This window comes from Eumetopias jubatus, unplaced genomic scaffold, assembly GCF_037043125.1.
Source record: "Eumetopias jubatus isolate StellerSeaLion01/CBP00866 unplaced genomic scaffold, mEumJub1_p1.0 scaffold_11, whole genome shotgun sequence".
Lineage (NCBI taxonomy): Eukaryota > Metazoa > Chordata > Mammalia > Carnivora > Otariidae > Eumetopias > Eumetopias jubatus.
The window spans coordinates 2,065,917-2,089,422 of record NW_028274817.1 but is presented as its reverse complement, the minus strand read 5'-3'; the positions used below and the strand labels follow the sequence as shown (position 1 = coordinate 2,089,422).

The 23,506-nt window shown below is 41.5% G+C and overlaps 1 protein-coding gene and 2 non-coding genes across 3 annotated transcripts in view; 1 reads left to right on the top strand and 2 right to left on the bottom strand.

The window, feature by feature from the left end:
* The window catches only part of PASD1 (PAS domain containing repressor 1), a 93,561-nt gene that overhangs the window by 1,200 nt on the left and 68,855 nt on the right, over positions 1–23,506 (top strand). The window lies entirely within an intron of this gene.
* On the bottom strand, positions 16,333–16,436 carry LOC114200026 (U6 spliceosomal RNA). Its single transcript, XR_003607383.1, has one exon. It is a non-coding gene; the product is annotated as a U6 spliceosomal RNA (small nuclear RNA).
* Positions 17,897–18,003, bottom strand: LOC114200024 (U6 spliceosomal RNA). The gene has a single exon (XR_003607381.1). It is a non-coding gene; the product is annotated as a U6 spliceosomal RNA (small nuclear RNA).

Here is a 23,506-nt window from a genome sequence, read left to right as displayed (position 1 = left end):
AAATATATATTTGAGGTGTACAACATGGTGTTTTGATATATTTTTACATCCTACATATACATATATTTTGTGCAATGCTTGAATGGTCCAGTTTTGAAATCAGAAAGATTGTGTTGTAGATAGAAAGTTCTGGAGCCCTTTCTGTGGCATGTCCTTGTTTGAGGGACAAATGTTGTCACTATTATGAATAAAGTTTAATATTAATGATATTGTTAAAGTAATATTTACTTTGTTCATCCCATACTGTATGCTGGGTCAGAATTAAAGGTGGTTTTCAATCTTTCAACTCATTGGAGGTCTTTCTACCTTGTCTTTTTAACAAAATTGGCCAGCTTGAGAAAACAACATGTCGTGTTAAACCTATTCGTCAGTGAGGATTACTCAGTTCTGGAGTGAGTGGCTGAGGGAAGTGGTGGAATTGTCTTCTCTGAGTCTTTAGAAACAGACCTGGGAAGTCCAATCGTGTAGTGCAGGGCAACCCTGCAAAGCTCTGCTGGATGTCTCCGCAGGAAAAGACTGGTGAGGAGGGCAAACTGAGAAGGTGAAGGAAAGCTGTCTCGTGGTTGGGATCGTCATGCTTAATGAGATGACAAGTCAAGGGGAACAGCCTACAGTTGCCCTCCCTTTGTCCTCTGGGGCTCAGGGCACCACTGAGGCTGCCCCCAAAGAGCGGCACTGGCCCGGCAGGACTTGATACTCAGCTTGATACTCGGCTTGCTACTTGGCTTGCTACTCAACCACGGATGAAATTTTGGTTCCCCTCAGGCTGCAAGGACCTTTCTGATTAGGAGGAGATCAGAGCCTCTTTAGCTCCACTACGGAGCCCCGATTGGACCCAAAATACCCCCATCTTCCGGCTCCACAGCCCTCAGCAGGTGCCGCTGTGCAGTGCTCTGCGCTGGAGCGGAACCTTAGGGGGATCGGAAGTCAGGAGCTGCGCGGAAGGGGCGTCCCGCACCCCAGTTCCGGAGGCGGTCTCTGTGACCCCAACAGCTCAAGTCAAGGCGGAGATAGCCCTTGCCCCCCGCTGGGTACCCTGGGAGCACCGCTGGCTTGGGGGTTTCACTCTCTGAGGAATCGGAGGCGGCGCTTCACTCACGGACTCTCGGGGCTCTCAGCGAGGCCGGAGGCCAAGGAGGAGCTTGCAGACCCTCAGCCCGCCCCGGCCCGCTCCTCGGCTCCCGTGGACCCCGGGCACCCGGCTCGCAGTGGAGGCGTCCCAGAGGGCAGAGGGTAAGCACAGGCAAGTGAGGGCTCCCGGGAGGTAACAGACCTTGGGTGGCACGCTGCCATTTGCCACCGCCGGGGGTTCAGAGAAACGTCTTCCGGAGCACCTCAGGAGGGTGGCTTGGTTGGGAGGACCGTGGGGTGGGCGGGTGGGAAAGCCGGCGTTCTGAGGCCTCCATAGGGACGGCATCGCAGGTGGCACTGCAGGAAGCACCCTTTCACTCTTCTTTGGAAATTTCTAGAAAGTTCCCAGCATCAGCCTAAGCCCGAGAAACAGATCGGCGAGGAAGGTGAGGGAGTAGGAAAGCCAGAGGCTAGCACAGTTGAGGCGGGATGGAAAGCAGGAGATTGACCTGGCTGTAGTAGGCCGAGCAGCTGGTGCACGGTGAAACTGCAGACTTTCCAAGTTCGAAAGCCATGTTGCAAGCGTGAGTTTTCAAAGGAGCCACTTCAGGTTTCCTTTGGTTCTGTTCTCAGAAGATAAGGCGTTTGCTTTAGGACTGGTATCTGAGCCCATCCAGACTGAGAGCAGAGAACTCTCAGCTACTCCAGAAAATCCCTTCTTTTATTTTTTTAAAGATTTTATTTTTAAATAAAGATTTTATTTTTTAAAATAAAATTGATTTTATTTTAAAAAGTAAAGATTTTATTTTTTAAAATAAAATAAAATAAAATTTAAAAAATTTAAATAAATTTTTAAAGACAGAGAGAGAGACAGCGAGAGCAGCGAGAGGACACAAGCAGGGGGAGGGTCAGAGGGAGAAACAGGCTTCCTGCTGAGCAGGGAGCCGGATGTGGGACTCGATCCCAGGACTCCGGGATCATGACCCGGGCCGAAGGCAGACGCCTAACGACTGAGCCACCCAGGCGCCCGAAAATCCTTTCTTTTAAAATGGAGTAATGCTAACATAAAAGCTGAACCCCCGTTATGAATCTAAAAACCTGTAGTATTCATAACTGAAGCCTAGATAAATATAAACAAATGCCCTTAACAGCATTAAGTAAATAGGACCCTCCCCCAAAGTGAACAAAATAAACAAAAACAAATCAAGTGAACAACTCAGTTTGTGGAGAAGCTTTTATGGTTAATAGAACAACTTATGTAAAAATAGTCTTATTGTGTTTAAATTGATTTTCTGAAACTGTTCTTTTTTTGAAAAATACAGCCAAATTGAGTATGAGAGGGAAGGAACTCTGGCAATTTTGAATATTTTTTTCTATCAGTAAAAGGAAGAATAGCATGTTCTGCACTGCATTGGGCGTGGGGGCAGCTGCAGCTTTTAACTCTCCTATGAACTAAAGAAATGGAGTTTTTATTTAATAATCAACCAGATGAACTTGGTAGAGAAATTTAATGAATTATTTTAGCAAGGGTCCCAAATTTTACTTTGTTACCGACAAGCACATACTACCTTCATTTTATAAAGTCAAACTTTGCATGTAAATAGTTGCATAGTTTATAACTCTGAAAGTAAGACTACCACAAAGCCATGTACTAGGAGTTTGAAATTGGAAATACCCCCCCAAAAAAAACAAACAAAAAACAAAAAACCAGACCACATCATGGCCATGAAATGTGATCAGTTCTTAAGTATTTTAAAACACAAATGTCTAGATGCCATTGCCCCACAGGTGGTGATGGCAGTAGCCACAAGGTCAGTGCCTAGCAAACTAGGGAAGCGCAGTTAAAGCACCAAGCTATTCGGATGTTGTGAGCAAAGTAGAAACTAGTATTTTTAAGATTTCAAGGAATTTTGCTCTCTCCCAGGTGGAAGCAAAACCTGAAAGATGAGAGAATAGATAGCTGTAAATCCGGCAAGGCCAGGAGGAAAAAAAAGGGAGAAAAAAGACAGGGCAAGGTCTATATGGTTTCCCTGCTGTTCTTCTGGGGTGTATTCATCAGTAGATTACTAATTTCTGTGACCGCACACATAAAGAAGGAATTTGAAAGCAAACATAATTTTCATTATACTGATTAAGGGAATTTTGCATTATTATTTTTGACCTATTCCTTTAAACAAAAGAAAAAGAGGATCAACTTCTCATATAGTGACTAACCCCTCAAAGAAGTGTGTTTTTTCCTTTTCTAATTTAAAATGGCAGATGAGGAGCCCCAGAGTTCTAATTGCTTGATACTGGGAAAACAGAGTGAGCAAGCAGGCCAGTGAATCATCCAGGGGCTCTGGCTTGGTCAGTTGGGGTTATTACATATGTAATTGGATTAAAATGAAGATAGCCCTTTATTTGTGTAGCTCAGCAGCTTGAGTGTGGTCCCCTGCGACAGGGGACCTTGGGTGGTGGGCGAGGCCACTGGGGGTCATTGTGTGATGACCCAGGGAGGAACGCTTGGATTTCCCATGCTGGCGGGTTATTTCACTACAAAATGATTCTCTTAACTAATGATGTAATGTATGGTGATTAACATAACAATAAAAATTAAAACAAACAAACAAACAAAAAAACCCCAAAATGATTCTCTTTTGGGTCCTTGCCTTGTGAATGTTGTTATTTCTCTCAGGAAAATACATTTTAAACAATTCTTTTTCTTATAGTTTTCTTTTTCTTTTTTATTTATTATTTTTTTAATTTTATTTATTTATTTGAGAGGGAGAGAGAATGAGAGATAGAGAGCACGAGAGGGAAGAGGGTCAGAGGGAGAAGCTGACTCCCCGCTGAGCAGGGAGCCCGATGTGGGACTCGATCCCGGGACTCCAGGATCATGACCTGAGCCGAAGGCAGTTGCCTAACCAACTGAGCCACCCAGGTGCCCCACATTTTTAAACAATTCTGAGAAAGGTTTGCATGTATGGTATATCTCCATAGATAAATAAAATAGCATAGGAATAATTTTTTTCTTGTTCTTCTTAATGGAATGAATTCCCACTTTAATCCCCTTATTTTGAGGTTAGTCGCTTGACTTTGAATATCAGGGCAGGAGAATATCAGGCTGAAAGTCCATCCCAGCAATGACAGGACCTCTTAGCAGGGTCCTTCTCTTACCCAGAGCTGCAGCTGCACAAGGGGGAAAATGTCACTTTTGGAGGAATCATAAATTCCTCTTGTTTTATAAAACTAAGCAATTCTGCCACCAAATAGGTAGCCAGTCTATTTTAATCACTCCAGAATGCATTCGCCTTGATCACATTCAGAAACAAATACTGCCAACTGAAGTGCTTGCTCTAAGAAATAATACGGTCCAGTTGCGTCTGAAGTATGTAGCTTTGTTTTGCTTATTTCTCTCTGTGTTCTGCAAGAAAAGGGAGCATAGAGGTGTGACTACACCAAGGCATTGAAAGAGGATATTTTCCATTAAACTCCAGGGAATCGCTGGAAAGCATTAACTCATGGCTTTGAAAGTACGTGGGCCAAAATGGCTAGGTTGGAGAGATGTTTGGGCTAAGTGATGAGAAGGCCTGGGTGTCCCCCCACCCATCAGTAAGTCACTGCACAGAGAAATCTCTGCCTCTGAACCTGGCCGAGCATGGCCTGGCATTTGTAGGGAGGGGAGGGAACCGGGCCCTTCTTCTAATTGCCAGGGGCAGGTATAGAGGCTGTGTCCCTCTCCCTTACTAAGCCAAGACCGTTGTGTGCAACTTTGTTTGCAGATCAATTCACAGGTACCCAGATTCTTTAGTGATTAGAATGAATTGGACAAAAAACAAAAAAACCCTCCTACTCCTCTTAAATTAACCGAAAGCTGTTTAGGTTAATGAAGTAATTATGGTTGTGGGGAAAGCAATTGGTTAGTGGTGGTAAAACAAACAAAAAAAAGTGATGAAAGTATAGCTTAATTCTTCTGGTTTTAGCCCCAATTCAAATGTCATTCAACATGTTCACATTGTGACAGGCATTCTTGGAGCTGGGGACCGGCAAAAAGCCAGTGGAGTAAGAGATACTGCTTTCAGCGAAGCCCCACAGGCTAGAGGGCGATTGTGTCACGAAGTGCTTGCATTATGCTTGAATGTGTGACAGCATCCTTGGTACAGCAGAGGAAGGAGTGGCTGACTTCCCTTGGAGCGGGGGGAAACAGTTGGGCCTTGGCACATCTTCCTCAAAGAGAGAGATTTAGACTGGGCTTTGAAGGATGAATTCTATATCCTTAGAAGGGGAAGCGGAGGGAAGGGCATAGATGAACAAAATCAAAGAGGACTGAAGAAGGATGGTGTTTTCCAAAGCAGGAGGTGACCTAGCACTGAAGCAGGAAGTTTGGGCAAGTTTAGAACCTGAGTGTGAGGTACTGGTGGGACATCTAGGAAGCATCCAGGGCCAGAGCTCAAGGGAACAGTCTGGGCTGGAAATAAAGACCTAGAGTCGTGGAGGTTTCCCTTTGGCAGAGGCTTCTGTGGACTATTGGCACCTCTTTATGGCTATGGCGTGGGGAAACTGAGTCATGCCTATCCACTCCAGCCATAAAAAACTGCTCTGCCCCTGGTCATGCCATGTAACCCATGCTGTGTCTGAATGTTGATAGCTGAACTCAAGCTATGTGTGACACAGTGTTCCCACTGGGTTTTCAAGGTGATGATCCCAGAACATCAGTCTCTTGAAACACAAGAGTCAAAAAATTCTCAGGTTTTTAAATAGAGCACATAAACTGCCTTTGAGGTAGGCCTCCCAGTTCACAGTTTGCAAAGAAACTTTACCTTTTCCCTTTGTCCTTTATCAAGAGAGTAAGACCTCTGTAAGGCTTTTCCCAAACACTACATAAATATTAAATTGACCTATGAATGCTGTTTATGAGGAATAGAATATTGTTCTTGTTATTTGATACGTATTTATGGAGTATGTGTCCTGACTTGAGTTTAGCTAATGGCCCGCTAAGGAAGGGTGCTTTGGAGGTTGATGACTTTTTCTTCTGATTCTGTTTCTAACAGTTAAGCACACTGTTTAAGTAACAGGTTGTTCTTTGATTATAGAGTGTTCATGACCACTAATAAATGTACCCCATATTTAAATGTACAAGTTGCACCTCTGGGAGGGCAGGGAGCTAAGGGCAGTCAGCCTTTCATATGCTAATACCTGAGATCTAGGCACACTAGATATTACTCAATCAAGCTAATATTTAGCTTTGGAAATTAAAGCATAAATTCATGACTTTGATTAGTGTTCTTCTCTCTGTATTGATATTTAACCATAATATATGTATGCACACAACGTTCCAAGATTTTTCTTTTTATTTTTTGTCGATGTATGTTGTACTTGCCGCAGTATTTGTTGAATTCATGAATGCTATTGTTTTTCAGAAGAAGGCGTCCAAGAGGTGTTGTACTCCCAGTGTGTCTTCATGCTGTTTGTCTCCTTGTTTAAGTGAACTTTAACATTCAGTGTTAAAATGAACCTTATCATTTGGGGCACTCACCAAATACATGGGTGTGCTGTGCATCTTAGACTTTTCATGGAACTTGCCCTCCTTTATGGTATCTGATCTTCCTGAGAGGACCTTATGGGGTGGTGAGGTCCAGGCTTAACACCATTTTACAGGTGCTCAGAGAGGCCAGATGGCTTGTCCTAAGGTCACATGGCTAGGGCCGAACTGGGACTAGGTCCCAAGCGTTCTGACTGCGAGAATATTGTTGATTTCCACTAGTTTTGCAACCTCCCTAGTGAAGCCACTGGATCAATAATTTTTAAAGTGTGAACTTGTAAGTCAACCGTTTCCTCACAGGAAGAAATAAGTATCTCCCTTAGTATAGGTGAAGAGTTGTAGAAGATTCACTCTCCTCCTTGGGGTGTGTCAAACCCACTTTGAAACATTCGTGAGTACTCTGCAGACAGGACTTCAGAAGAGCTGTTTACTCTTAGCCTTTTCTAGCATAAGCTCCATTTGCTGATCTTCTCAAGAACCTACGTGTGAGCTGTGCTGTATGGTGTGGACCACACAGTGCTTGGAAGTGAGAAATCTTTAAAGTAACAGGCAGGACTTTGGGAAATGGAAAGGTCTGCACTAAAGGATTGTACTTTGAGGTGAAATTCACAAACAAAGTCAATCAACATGAAAAATCTGGAAACTCTCAGTGAGAGCTGTTTCATCTTTCTCTACATTCCACAAGAAACAAGTTGGAACCTTTGTGTGAAGTTCCAACTTACATAATCACAGAAAGCATTTCAAGTGTATCGAGCAGAGGCACTATTGTGGCTGTCAATGAGGGCATTTGCGGAGCCTCACTTTAATGTGGTTGTGTCTTAACCATCAGCATTAAGAAAAAGAATTGGGTAGGAATGGGGGCTGGGAGTGGGGTGGGCAGGAGGGCATGTGGCTTGGGCAAAGCCAAGAGTCAGCAACAATTAGGGAGTTCATTTAAGTGAGGAGGTCCGCAGTCTTTCATTCAGGAAATGGAAGGTTTCTTTGGTCCCTCTTCTAATTTGAGAACCGTGTGGCTAATATATTGAGTAACTTTTTACCAAGGTGGTATATATATTTTTGATCATTCATGCGATATTGGCACATAATTCATGTATTGGTCTTAAGTTATTTTTGTTGCATACAGGTTTTCATTCAGGGACATGCCCCTTTTAAAAAATTATTCAGATTCTGGGAGACAGCTTCCCTGCTTTCTCGGATAAGGCAGCCTAGGATATACAGAAGAGTGGAATAATGTTGAGGGGAACTGGAGATTGGGCTGGGAAATTACCTTAAGGTCAGGGGGCTAAAATAAATTAGGAGAAGCCACCTAACTTCTGAAGGGCTTGTTCCTTAGTTGATAAATAGGTATCAGTTAGACTTGCCTTGGGAACAAACTGTATTTACAGAGTTTTCACAGTTACATAAAAAAGATTGGAAAGCAATCATCTGAAATGGCAATATTTGCCCCTGGGTGGTAGAATTATGTTTGCGTTGTTTCTCTGTTCCATTTTGTAAATTTAACGCTCTTAAAAATAAGAAAACTAAACTAAATTTCTTTTTAAAAAGGAAATGTCAAAAGAAACAAGAAGGCTGGCTCTTTCTCAACATTCTAATGGGAAATGATTATAGTGTTCTACGAAGCTATCGAAGGGGCTACATAGTGATGGAAGGTTTTTTGATTTCTTTTGGAAGGATTGTAGGGAAGGGCTTTGCTGGCGCTTCCAGATCCCACTGCTCCTTTCTGATGTGAAGGTGGCCCCGGGACCTTTGTCTTGAGTGGTGAACGCCCAGCATGCAGCCAGGAGCACTAGCAGTGGGCACTCCGTTACAGAGCACCTTTTGGGTCTGGGGATAACAATTGTCCCGCCTCTTATTCCGTAAGCTGTCAGGCTTGTGGGCTGCCAGCTGCCTTAGCTTTACCAAAAGGAGGCGGTTCTCGTTTATTCTTTTACTGTGTATTGTCAGCTGAATAAAGCAGCCTACCACAGCCTCTGGGACAAAAGCTCTCCATGAGGATTACGCTGCCAGGTTGGAGAAAGGCCCTTTCAATGCTATACAGCCTCAAATAGGGGCTGTGTTCAGCTGACCACCTTTATGCAAATCCCTTTTCTTTGTTGAAAGGCTCCCCCTGAGACAGAGGCCAGCTAAGCTTTTCTGGACAGATAGGCTTTGTGCAGGGCTGGGAGAGAGATCGCCCAGGTTAGGTGCTCCTGGGAAGAAAAGCCAATTGAAATGGTTTTGTAAATGCCATTGCTAATAAATTGAACACTGGCAAAAAAACTTCTCACAATTCAGATATTATTGACAAAGAACAAATTATTCCTCAAATGGAACAGATTAAAGTGGCATAGAGTTTGGGAGTGCTGCAATTGTTGATCTTTGACATTATGCAAAATATATTACGTCTGTATCTCTTGTTTCTAGTTCTCTTCATATCCTTCCTGATCTTGGTCTTCCTTGTTATTTTATTTTATTTTATTTTATTTTATTTTATTTTATTTTATTTATTTTATTTTATTTTATTTTAATGTTAGGCTAGTCACCATACAGTACATCATTAGTTTTTGATGTAGTGATCCACGCTTCATTGTTTTCGTATAACACCCAGTGCTCCATGCAGTACGTGCCGTCCGTAATACCCATCACCGGGCTCACCGATCCCCCCACCCCCCTCCCCTCTAAAACCCTCAGTTTGTTTCTCGGAGTCCATTGGCTCTCATGGTTCGTCTCCCCCTCCGACTTCTCCCCCTTCGTTTCTCCCTTCCTTCTCCCGATGTCCTCCATGCTATTCCTTATGTTCCACAAATAAGTGAGACCATGTGATAATTGACTTTCTCTGCTTGACTTATTTCACTGAGCATCATCTCCTCCAGTCCCATCCATGTGGATGTAAAAGTTGGGTATTCAGCCTTTCTGATGGCTGAGTCATATTCCATTGTAGATATGGACCACGTCTTCTTTACCCATTCATCTGTTGAAGGGCATCTTGGCTCTTTCCACAGTTTGGCTATTGCGGACATTGCTGCTATGAACATTGGGGTGCGTATGGCCCTTCTTTCACTACATCTGTGTCTTTGGGGTCAATACCCAGGAGTGCAATTGCTGGGTCATAGGGTAACTCTATTTTTAATTTTTTGAGGCACCTCCACACTGTTTTCCAAAGTGGCTGTACCACTTGCATTCCCACCAACAGTGTAAGAGGGTTCCGCTTTCTCCACAACCTCTCCAACATCTGTTGTTTCTTGCCTTATCAATTTTTGCCATTCTAATTGGTGTAAGGTGGTATCTCAATGTGGTTTTGATTTGATTTGAATTTCCCTGATGGCTGATGATGAAAAATAATAATTATTTTTTCATGTGTCCGTTAGCCATTTGTATGTCTTCTTTCGAGAAGTGTCTGTTCATGTCTTCTGCCCATTTTTTTACTTGATTATTTGTTTTTTGGGTGTTGAGTTTGAGAAGTTCTTTATAGATCTTGGATACCAGCCCTTTATCTGTAGTGTCATTTGCAAATATCTTCTCCCATTCTGTGGGTTGCCTCTTTGTTTTGTTGACTGTTTCCTTTGCTGTGCAGAAACTTTTTATCTTGATGAAGTCCCAAAAATTCATTTTTGCTTTTGTTTCACTAGCCTTTGGAGATGTATCTTGAAAGAAGTTGCAGTGGCCGATGTCGAAGAGGTTACTGCCTATGTTCTCCTCTAGGATTTTGATGGATTCCTGTCTCACATTGAGGTGTTTCATCCATTTTGAGTTTAGCTTTGTGTATGGTGTTAGAGAATGGTCGAGTTTCATTCTTCTGTATATAGATGTCCAGTTTTCCCAGCACCATTTATTGAAGAGACTGTCTTTTTTCCATTGCATATTTTTTCCTGCTTTGTCGAAGATTAGTTGACCACAGAGTTGAGGGTCCATACCTGGGCTCTCTGTTCTGTTCCATTGGTCTATATGTCTGTTTTTGTGCCAGTACCATGCTGATGCTTTGTAATATAGCTTGAAATCGGGTAACGTGATGCCACTAGCTTTGTTTTTCTTTTTCAAAATTTCCTTGACGATTCAGGGTCTTTTCTGTTTCCATACAAATTTTAGGACTGTTTGTTCCAGCACTTTGAAAAATGTCATTGGAATTTTGATCAGGATGGCATTGAAGGTATAGATTGCTCTGGGTAGCATAGATATTTTAACAATGTTTATTATTCCAATCCATGAGCATGGAATGTTTTTCCATCTTTTTGTGTCTTCTTCAATTTCTTTCATAAGTGTTCTGTAGTTCCTAGAGTATAGATCCTTTACCTCTTTGGTTTATTCCAAGGTATCTTATGGTTTTTGGTGCTATTGTAAATGGAATCGTTTCTCTAATTTCTCTTTCTACAGTTGCATTGTTAGTATATAAGAAAACAACTGATTTCTGTGCATTGATTTTGTATCCTGCCACATTACTGAATTGCTGTATGAGTTCTAGTAATTTGGGGGTGGAGTCTTTTGGATTTTCCACATAAAGTATCATGTTGTCTGCAAAAAAGAGTTTGACTTCTTCTTTGCCAATTTGAATAGTTTTATTTCTTTTTGTTGTCTGATTGCTGTTGCTAGGACTTCTAGTACTATGTTGAACAATAGTGGGGAGAGTGGGCATCCTTGACATGTTCCTGATCTTAAGGGAAAGGCTTTCAGCTTTTCCCCATTGAGGATGATATTCGCTGTGGGTTTTTCATAGATGGATTTTATGAACATGAGGAATATTCCCTCTATCCCTATACTCTGAAGAGTTTTAATCAGGAAAGCATGTTGCATTTTGTCAAATGCTTTTTCTACATCAATTGAGAAGACCATATGGTTCTTCTCTCTCCTCTTACTAATGTGTTCTATCACACTGATTGATTTGCAAATGTTGAACCGCCCTTGCGTCCTGGGGATAAATCCCATTTGGTCGTGGTGGATGATCCTTTTAATGTATTGTTGGATCCTATTAGCTAGGATTTTGTTGAGAATTTTGGAATCCATTTTCATCAGGGATATTGGTCTGAAATTCTCCTTTTTGATGGGGTCTTTGCCTGGTTTGGGGATTAAGGTAATGCTGGCCTCATAGAATGAGTCTGGAAGCTTTCCTTCTGTTTCCATGTTTTGAAACAGCTTCAGAAAAATAGATATTATTTCTTCTTTGAATGTTTGGTAGAATTCCCCAGGGAATCCATCAGGCCCTGGACTCTTGTTTTTTGGGAGGTTTTTAATCACTGCTTCAATCTCGTTATTGGTTATCGGCCTATTCAAGTTGTCAGTTTCTTCCTGTTTCAGTCTTGGTAGTTTATAGGTTTCCAGGAAGGCATCCATTTCTTCCAGGTTGCTCAATTTATTGGCATATAGTTGTTGATAATAATTTCTAATAATTATTTCTATTTCCTTGGTGTTAGTCGTGATCTCTCCCCTTTCATTCATAATTTTATTAATTTGGGTCCTTTCTCTTTTCTTTTGGATAAATCTGGCCAGTGGTTTATCGATCTTATTAATTCTTTCAAAGAACCAGCTTCTAGTTTCGTTGATCTGATCTACTGCGTTTCTGGTTTCTAGTTCATCGATCTCTGCTCTAACCTTAATTATTTCTCTTCTAATGCGTGGCTTAGGCATCGTTTGTTGCTTTTTCTCTAGTTCTTTAAGGTGTAAAGTTAGTTGGTGAATTTGGGATTTTTCTATTCTTTTGAGTGTGGCTTGAATGGCTATGTATTTCCCCCTTAGGACTGCCTTTGCAGTATCCTATAGGTTTTGGATCAATGTGTTTTCATTCTCATTGGTTTCTATGAATTGTTTAAGTTCTTCTTTGATTTCCTGGTTGACGCAAACATTCTTGAGCAGAGTGGTCTTTAGCTTCCAAGTGTTTGAATTTCTTCCAAAGTTTTTCTTGTGATTGAGTTCCAGTTTTAAAGCATTATGGTCTGAGAATATACAGGGAATAATCTCAATCTTTTGGTATCGGTTGAGACCTGATTTGTGACCCAGTATGTGCTCTATTCTGGAGAATGTTCCATGTGCGCTCGAGAAGAATGAGTATTCTGTTGTTTTAGGGTGGAATGTTCTGTATATATCTCTGAGGTCCATCTGGTCCAGTGTGTCATTCAAAGCTCTTGTTTCTTTGTTGATTTTCTGCTTAGACGATCTGTTTATTGCTGAGAGTGGAGTATTGAGGTCTCCTACAATTAATGTATTGTTATCAAGGCCTTCCTTGTTTTTGTCTGGATTAGAGAAGCTGCTGCTTTCTCCCTCCATCCTTCTAATTGAATATTTCTTAGGTTTCATCTTCCCTTTAAATAACTCCCTTAGGGCACTCCGATGATTAGTTAAATTTCAGATATTCTTTGTGCACGTGTCTTGTAGAATTGTGGACTCTCCCAAGCTGGAAGAGATCTCCAAGTCGTCCGTCCAAATATCTCTCATGTCTATGTGGTCAAATTGATCATTCATGTCAAGTAAAGATGGGTTTTCTTGCATTTTCATTGATGCCTGAGGATGCAAGAGAACCCAAAACTGGTGAATTGTCTCTCTAGACTCTTCCATAACCCAGTTTCTCTTTAGTAAAAAACATCTCTGGCCTTACGACTTTCATCCACTCCAGCTGGCACTGCCCCGAGGCCCATTTTGATTGATGCTTTCACATCCGCACCTTTGTCCCTTCTTCTATTAGTCCGCCTCCTTTAGAGCATGTCTGAAATCCACCCTCTCTTGCAACTTTCTTCTCTTCCTTCTGTAACAACTACTTTCTAAACTCAAGCCTTTCCTCAGCCCATCTGCTTGAGTTCCCTGCATCATCTCTCTTAGAGACTTGGTAGTCACTTTCTCAGAAATTTGCAGTAGTGCCCAGCTATCTTACAAATTAAATAAAAATGTTAATATCTTCAGGTAGAGAACCCAGCCTGTCTGACCACATTGATTTTCCCGTTTGATTCTTAGGCTCTTCAACATTCTCACTACTTAATTTTTAGAGAATTCTTTTGACAGTTATGTAGCTCTTCTTTGAAATGATAATTGTTATTTCTCTGTAGTTCTTTTAGTTTTAAGGGCTGATGACAACAACACCAGCAGCAGCAGCAGTAAAACTAGCTGGCTCAGTGCCTTGCCCATAGTAGATAACTATCTGGGACCTGAACAACTGAGCAAATAAATGGAAGCACAGGAAATCACTGTAGACACCCTGATTTGCCCAGAAACCAGAAGTGTAGGACTCAGATTCTTGAAAAGAGAATTCTTGCTTCCTTGGTAGCTTCCTATAGTGGTCAAGAAGAATGAGCCTAACTAAATACGGACTAAGAATGGCCTAAAATATTCCAAAATAATCTGTAATACTTTCAGGTTCTTGACTCAAATTCAGTATTTCTGTGACTTTATGTATGTTAATCTTCCTGTTTAGGAAGTTCTGCTATGAACAGTTCCAGTATCATTTTCTTTGGTTTGTTTTACCAGTTGGCTCTTAATATTTTATTTTATTTATTTTATTTATTTTTATTTTTTGTGATGTTAAAGGATAATTTTTATTTTTATTTTATTTACAGTTAATATTTTTTTATTATGTTCAGTTAGCCAACATCATTAGTTTTTGATGTAGTGTTCAATGATTCATTAGTTATGTATAGCACCCAGTGCTCAGCACCACATGTGCCCTCCTTAATGCCCATCACCTGGGTACCCCATCCCCCACCCCCCTCCCTTCTGTAACCCTCAGTTTGTTTCCCGGAGTCCAGAGTCTATCATGGTTTGTCTCCTGCTCTGATTTCTTCCCATTCAGTTTTCCTTCCATTCCCCTGTGGTCCTCCACGCTATTACTTATGTTTCACATATGAGTGAAACCGTATGATAATTGTCTTGGCTCTCAATATTTTAAACTGAACTGAAGGGTGAGAAAACTTACCTATCAGATTCTTAATTAAACGATTCACTAAGACCTCTTTCAATGGTTCCCTTAAAATATACCTTTATGTAAAGAGAGGGCTCCACGTAGGAAGTCATCTCTCCTACATTGTTTCCTACATATTTTTCTATATCCTTGGTCATTCTTTTCCTGAGCCCTAGGGTCTCTGGAGAAAAGAGCAAGCTCTTGTCATAGTCCTCACCCAACTGAATGTGATTTATTCCTCATAGTTTTACAGGCTATGTTCAGACAACCATGGGTTGTTGAGAGGAACCAACCCTGTTCCCCCACAGAGAGGAAAGACTGGCAACACATGGTTTTCATACAGTGCCAGCGAGTGCTGGTGCCATCAGGGGTCCCAGAGAGAGGATCAGAAAAGCACTCATGGAGAAAGTGCTTTGGGGAATGTGCCTTTGAAGGATAAATGTGTCTTCAATCAGTAAAGACATGGGGAAGGGCATTCCAGGCCGGGAGACTGTCACTGAGCAAGGGCAATGGGAGGCAATGAAGAGTGTGTGTTTGGGTAATGGCAAGTACTTCCTGGCATTCAGAAGATGTGAGCAGTGGTGTGGCTCATGATCCCTTCAGTGCATGCTTCTTGTGCTTCTACTCTGTGCCAGGTGCTATGGACAGGGAAGAATGAGACCAGATTCTGGCTTTGTGCTCATACTCCAGTAGAGGCAGGGGACCAGCAAGGGCTGGAATAGTGATCAGGCACCCTAGAAAGTGGCAAGTGCCCTGAGACATTGGTAGACAGTGAACTCCTTGGAGCTCATGGAGGAGGAATATGAGGAGAGCATGCACAAGAGAGCCTTCTACACAATTCTGGAAAAACTTGAGAAAAATGATATTTTTTTGGATCCAAACTCATATATCCAGATCCTTTAGGCCTCATAAAGGCTGTGGGGTATGTTTGCCAAACATCAGAAATGGATTTTTATTTTGGGACCATGCTTTTAGGTTGTGCAGAATTGGTACCACTCAGATGGTACAAGGATCATGTGTCCCTCAGAAAAGGTGGGAATACTGCTGCCTGACATGAAGCAAGTCCATAGCACCTGTTAGAAGAAATTCATGAACATCAACACTTCTGTATCTAGGATTACACGTAAAAGTTTTTCTTAATTGTACATAAAGGAGAGTTTGTATAGAGGCAAATCTTAATGTCAGCTTTAGGGGTCATATCAAGGTCACTGGACAAGATGGCATTGGAAAGCTCAGTATCTTTGGTGAAGCAGGATTGAAGGGGGCTGGAATTAGGAGGAGACTAAGGAAATTTGTCTTCATGCAGAATTAGAAGCAGTTGAAGAACCTTCTTGAGTGAGAAGCAATCCTAGTTTCTCCACCCCAAAGCGTTGCTGTGAGAATCATAGCACTGTATGGAATAGTCAGTTCTAACCTGGAAAATCTGGGTAGTTGAAAAGGGTTCTCATCTTTATTTTAAATGTGCTGCTATATGATAATTGACTTCCCTTGTGTTGCTAGAAGGGCTATTTTTGATCTAGAAACATTTCTTTCTTTGAAGGTCATCTGGATAGACTATCTGCTGTCCCCAGACAAAACATTCTTTAGTTTCTTCATCTCTTGTTCTTGGGTAAGAAAACAGTTTTTATCTTTCAGACTTTTCTCGTATACGTATCTTTTATATTTTACTGAGCACTTATAATCCAATGCAAGTAAGAGTCCTCTGTGCTTCAAAACTGATCGACAAGTCGTAAGTGATTGGGGAAAATCTAAGTAATGAGTTGCATTTTAAATAATAGTAACACCTGACTTAATCAATAATTCATACTATCAAGACATGCTCAGTCAGGTTTAAAGCACAGGTCAAGATGTAACGTCAAGTAATCACAGACAATTCTTTTTATGTTTTCATATGGAACGCTTCACAGATTTGCATGTCATCCTGTGCAGAGGCCGTGCTAATCTCTGTAATTGTTCCAGTTTTAGCATATGTGTTGCTGAAGCAAGCACCACAATCGATTCTTAACACCAGTGATCTGAATGCATGTGAAATTGTATAGCACACATAAAAATATCTGTTTATATATGTCCTTGATTTTCACCAGCTACAGATTTAAATTCAAGTAATATTTCATCTCAAGAGATTATGGGGCACCTGGGTGGCTCAGTCGGTTAAGCATCTGCCTTCGGCTCGGGTCATGATCCCAGGGTCCTGGGATTGAGCCCCACATCGGGCTCTCTGCTCAGCGGGGAGCCTGCTTTTCTCTCTCCCTCTGCTGTTCCCCCTGCTTGTGCTCTGTCTCTCTCTGTCAAATATTAAGTTAAATCTTTTAAATAAGAAAAGAAAAAGAGATTCTACTTGGTTACTCTAAGTGTAGCATTCTGGGGCGCCTGGGTGGCTCAGTCAGTTAAGCGGCTGCCTTCGGCTCAGGTCGTGATCCCAGGGTCCTGGGATCGAGCCCCACATCGGGCTCCCTGCTCGGCTGGAAGCCTGCTTCTCCCTCTCCCACTCCCCCTGCTTGTGTTCCCTCTCTCGCTGTGTCTTTCTGTCAAATAAATAAATAAAATAATAAAAAAATAAATGTAACATTCTACCCATTTCCTGAGAGAATTATAAAGTGAAGAAAAGAAAAGATGTTTTTGGTTTTGATAAATTGTGGATTTTAGATTGAGGTGTGTGTGTGTGTGTGTGTGTGTGTGTGTATGCAAACTCAGTTGGAGAACAAATGCAAACAGAACTGAACTTGAATGTTGATTTTTTGCATCTAATTTTATATTTATATAGGCATGCATATGATCATATTCTCTTATGAATGAAAACGCAATCTACATATTTCCCTTGAACTGTGATGTATAAAATAAAATGTAATATACATTTATTGCAAGAAATGTAATTTGATGTTTAGGTTCTCTGGGAACTTTGGTATTTCTGTACTGAAAAAATGAACAGATATGGAAAGTCTGTTTATAAATCTTAAGATGTAACCATTATACTCATTCTCACCCATTTCTTGCAAAAGGGACATTTTCCCAGGAATGCAGCTGGTCATTTCCACAAATATATTTTCAAAGATTGCATTGAACTTACATGTCTCTCATGCCAGATTGCTCATTTTATAAAAATATCTCAATAGAAACACAAATTGTCCTTGTTCAGCCTTGAAATTCCATACTGGGAATATTTTCTTAATATAGAAATTCCACTGTGGTGGTTACACCTGGTGAACAAGTTTTACTTTGTTTCTGGGTTCAAAGTTATTTAGATGCTAAGTATTAAGGGCTTATTAATTTGGCTCATGTTAAAGTGGCTCATACTATGCATGAAGGAGACCATTTTCTTACATAGGTAATTCTGAGTGAGACACCTTTGTAATGCATGATCATTGCAATTGTTTTTCATGTTAAAAGAAAGTCTTTTCCGTTTTCCTTTTTTAAAATTTCAGCTTTACTGTAATATATTTAACATATTAAAAATTATGGAATGCCTCATGAAGTTGGGTGTCATCCATGCACAGGGGCCATACCAGTCTTCTCTGCATAGTTCCAATTTTACTGTGTGTGCTGCCCAAGCGAGCTCTGCTTTCAGTTGTTCTTTAAAAGAAAGGTTAGGGGCGCCTGGGTGGCTCAGTCGTTAAGTGTCTGCCTTCAGCTCAGGTCATGGTCCCAGGGTCCTGGGATCCAGCCCCACACCGGGCTCCCTGTTTGGCGGGAAGCCTGCTTCTCCCTCCCCCACTCCTCCTGCTTGTGTTCCCTCTCTCGCTGTATCCCTCTCTGTCAAATAAATAAATAAAGTCTTAAAAAAAAAAAAAAGAAAGGTTAGATGTGAGCCCTTTATCCCTAGAGTTGTGTCTCAGGTGTTTGAGCAGGCTTTGTTGGGGACTGTTTGGGGGAGCATCGCGGACTGAAACCAATGAACCAGTTCAAAATGCCCTCTGTACTTACCACATTCATTTTCGCCTGGACCCTTCGTAATCTTTCGGGGGATCCTAGACTGGTGTTTACATTCTAAAGCTCATGAAATATTTATTGTTAGGTTTCCAAAACTTCCTTTCTGTCATTTGTAAGCTAAAATGCTTCTTGTCATTGAAGGTGCTTGAGGATGCAAAGTAAAGCAAACCAAAGACTCAGTGAAGTCATCTTGGAGATTCCCAGGGCTCCTAAAACCTATAAAAAGCCCTGAGATGTTCTGTAGTAAAAAAATCTGCTTCACTCTATTTAACTCAGCATTTTCCAAATGTACCCAACCAAGGAACACTTCATTTTTATATTTGCTTCAGACCTATTAACATTCTTTGGTGCTGTGTTCTGTGGAAGCAATGACCTTTAGGAAGGTCTGGGTTACTTGTATTAGACCATTTAATGCATGTAAGCAATGGCATCTGAGGCTGATATTCTCAAAGTCCCCAGGAGTAAGATTTACCAGCCATCTCTGAGCAAGAAGATTAGCAGCTCTTAATCACAACTTCAAGCTTCCTAGGATAACTGGCCATGAATGTTTGCATTGATTTAGGGTCCAGCAGGTTTGAAGGTAGCAAAAACTTCTGTGGTATCTCCAGTAGGTTCAGAAACTGGCCTTCTAGGCTTAGCACTTGGTCAGCCACAGAGACAACGGAAAACAATGGCCAACCCCCAAAAGGAAGAAAGAGACTCGTTGGCACAGTCCCCTCTGCTCTTTAATGCTATTGCACAGGATTGACATTCGCCAGAGGTCTCTCCCCCTCTCCCTCTGTACTGAATGTCTTTGAGAGGATGGACTTTGGTAACCGTGACCATGTCCTTGGAGGGGAAGCGTGGGGACCAGCATCACAACGGTGACGACAAAGTCTCCTCCCCTTCCAAGAACGCTCAGAGGAAGTGTTGCTTCAGAAAGGAGTTAAAGAAAAGAGTTTCAGAATACGTTATTTGATTCTTTTTCTTTTTGAAGAATCATCTGTTGAGCCATTAGGGTCACAGACCAAATCCAATTCCATGTTTCTGAGAACCCATCTTGTTCCACTGTAGGAAATTGAGTTTGCATATGGTTTGACAAATTAACTTTTCTTTAAAGAAACAGTAAAAAGTAATCTACTCATTCTGCAAAATTTTGAAATCCTTGGCATCAAGTTTTAGTGGGTTTTCTTTTCAATGAATATAATTGGAATTCTATTTAATATATAATTTTAAAAAGTCAGTTTCTGTTTATATAGCATATAAAGTAGATCTAATGCGGACAGTTTAATAGCAAATGTTTGTTTTATGAGCCAGTAAAGACTCATAATTAAAAATCTTAAAAGTTCAACATAAGTCCAAGCTTTCTCCTAGCTAGGGAACCCTGAGCTTCACTGTGGCAGGGTTCAGGGGGTTACATTTAAGAAAAAGTGTGATTACTTTAACCCAGATGCTGCCCTGCTACCTGTAACATCAGGACCCAGCTTCTGTGCCTCTGTTCCTGTGTTCCGTTTTTCATTTATTTTTGTTCCTGTGTTTCCCTCCGTGCCCCTCATCTTTGTTCCTTCTTCTCAGCTTCCAGAACGCTTTATGTGAATTTAAATTTTGCCAGTTTCAACCTTGTATTCTAGTTATCTGTTTACAAGTCTGATCTCTCAAAGGGCAATCCATATCACCTTCATCTCTTTATCCCCCAGAGTCTGCCCTAGAGTCTTCACTTAGAAAATGTCAATCAAATGTCTAGTAAATAAATGGGATTTAACTTATATACAACCCTTCAGGAAAGATGTGTTGTCTGATAAAGGGATGCATTCCTTTGCTTCCACAATTGAATGTCTCTTTTTTACTAAGAGCTCTCTGGGAAAGAGAACCAGGGTATTGGGACATAGGAGCTTCTCATTGTTGGCTCTTCCCCTTTCGCATCTCCCCTGTACTCCTTTCCTTACAGATGGACTGCCAATTACAGCTTTTGAGTTTCTCATTCTTCATTTTTGGTAAATTCTTGGGTTGATTCTTTTACAGATAAAACAACATTGGAATATGGGGACTAAGTGATGAAAAAGGAGATAGGAAAAGAGTAGGCTAGAGAAAGAAAGTGTCCATTGACTAAGCCTGGAAAGAGAGGCATTGCACAGCCAGCCCTGTTCGCTCAGTTTTGCGCAGTATCAGTGAGTGGCTGAAATAGGACAGAGTTATAATATGTGAAGAATAGACAAGGAAAATTGTCTGTGTAAATAGCTGACTAGGAAACTTCAGGGACAATAGGCTCAACAATGCATTCTTGGGTCTTGAGTGAGTCTAAGAGTGTTAGACTTGGTTCGATGCCATCATCCCCTTGAATAATCACAGCAGCAAACACACAAGGGGGCTTTGGTAGAGCTCTTGGGTGGGAGAGAGGTGTGACGGGGCCTTGGAACCCATCATTTCCAACCACTGGAGGGAACCAAGGTGGGAAGGAGTGGATGGAATGCACTTGAAGATTCTTGCCCTTTACAAAGCCTGAGTGCTCCTGCACTTCAGCCTTGATGCTCTAAAGAGTCTTGAAGTACACCAGACTGTCACTCTTTGCTATAGACCAGAGGTTCTCAAATACTCAAATCTTGTGTCTCACAAATCACTGTCAAGGGACTGGACACTCACCAGGATAGAAACCAAACTCCCCTATGTTTTTCAGCAGAGGACATTGATGTGTTTAGACAGTTTGTCAGCATATTTATGATTTTTGGTGAGTTTCAAGGACATGATCAATTGCAGAAAGGTTATTGGACATAAATGTGATTGTCGATAGGCTGGGGAACCAAAATTGGGAGAAACATGAGATGTTTGTGCTTACTTCTAGTCGGCTGCAAGGTCATGGGTGGAGAACGGAGGTGGGGGAGGGTGGGAGGAGGGTAGGTGGGAGATGACACGTGATGTTTGCAGATGCAAAGAGGGCCAATGTCATGTCACAGAGAGGCGGTCCACTAGGGAGTGAGTGCTCAGGCACTGCCACTGACTCTCAGGGTGGCCTTGGGAAAGTTAGCTAACCTCTCTGGACTCCATTTTCCTCACATGTAAAATGAGGATGGTAATGATAGAACCTTGGATTTAGTAAGTGTTTAATAAAGGTCACTTAATGTTATTACCGCGTTAAACTTTTTAAAAAAATCTGCTATCTTCCTACTACTATAAAGATAAATTCAGTAAATGCGGTTGAGTCTGGGCCCTATCCCAAGGGGGCTTTATTGCTTAAATGTAGAAATAACATTGTAATGAGGCTGTTTTCATCTTTACAGAACTCTTAGAGCAAGGGGCCTTAAGACAGATTCTAAGCAAACTCCACCCCAGTTTCTTTGTGATTTCAGAAAGGAAATAGAAACATACCCTTGGTGATTAAATTGAAAAGTTTGCAATATTTTTCAGTTCTGCGTGGGTTTTTTTGGAATTAGCAATCTGTTTTAACTTAATGAAATCCTTTTTATTTATTTATTTATTTTTTAAAAGATTTTATTTATTTATGAGAGCGAGAGTAAGAGCAAGAGAGAGAGAGAGTGAGTGTACGCACAAGCAGGGAGGGGCAGAGGGAGAGGGAGAAGCAGGCTCCCCGCTGAGCAGGGAGCCCAACATGGGGCTCGATCCCAGGTCCCTGGGACCATGACCTGAGCTGAAGGCAGACGCTTAACCAACTGAGCCACCTAGGCGCCCCAATGAAATCCTCAATTAAAAATTGAGGGATTATAACTATCAGTTTAAATGCCTCTTCCTTTATTGACTGTCACCTTCACGAGGGCAGAGACTATGTCATCCTTGTCCCTGGATTGCGAAGTGTGGCACAGGGTAGGCACTGCATGAATGCAAATAAGTGCAGTGCTTTAGCTTTTTGAGTTAGGGTGCTTTCATCTGTCCAAGTTCTGAAAGAATTCAGACTAAGTCTAGGGAAAATCAAAAGCAGATCTAAAAAAGATAGGATAAAAACCTACTGGTGCTTCCCTATTAGTTCTCGCTAGATTTTTTTAAATGTCAATTAGGAGAATATTATACATTTCATGGATTAATAGAAAATTGAGGTTGGTGTAGAGTGGCCTAGCTAGAAATGTAAGGATTTTGAGCAATAGCTTTAAAAGTACAAACTTTCAGTTTAAGTTGACTATGTTTGGAGATCTAACGTACAGTAATGTGACTGCAGTTAAGAGTAACTGCGCTTTTTTTTTTTAAAGATTTTATTGATTTATTTGACAGAGAGAGACACAGCGAGAGAGGGAACACAAGCAGGGGGAGTGGGAAAGGGAGAAGCAGACTCCCCACTGAGCAGGGAGCCTGATGCGGGGCTCAATCCCAGGACCCTGGGATCATGACCTGAGCCGAAGGCGGATGCTCAATCGACTGAGCCACCCAGGCGCCCCAAGAGTACTGCACTTTATACCTGAAATTTGCTGAGAGTATATGTTAAGTGTTCTCACCACAAAAAAAAAAGATAATTATGTGAGGTGATGGATGTGTTAATTAACTTGATCGTGGTCATCATTTCACAGTGTATATGTATCATGGTAATCATTTCACAGTGTATATGTATATCAAATCATCACATTGTACACTTTAAATATATACAGCATTATGTGTCAATTATACCTTAATAAAGCCGGAAAAAATAGATTTCTCCTCCAAACCCCACAGTCACTCTCATTGCTAAGGAAAGACTAGCCCTAGGAATAGAAATTGAAGGAATCAGTCAGGGAAAGATAGCACCAGACAAAACATCTGGAAGAAAACCAGTACTGTCCCTGTGAATCTTCCATAGTTAAAACTCCTTTTCTGCATCTCAGGGGTGACCAGAGGTCTTGTAGCACGAGGATTCTGATTCAGCAGATCTGGAACAGCTTGAGGATTTGCTTTCAGGCAAGACCAACCCTGCTGGGCTGGGAGCCACATTTTCTTTCTTTTTTTAAAGATTTTATTCACTTATTTGACAGAGAGAGAGAGAGAGAGAGAGAGATTGAGAGGAAGAGTACAAGCAGGGGGAGTAGCAGAGGAGGAGGGAGAAGCAGGCTCTCTGCTGAGCAGGGAGTCCGATGCGGGGCTCGATCCCAGGACCCTGCTTAACGACTGAGCCACCCAGGCGCCCCTGGGGGCCACACTTTAAATAGCAGAAGTCTAATTGGCATCCCTTCTTTCAG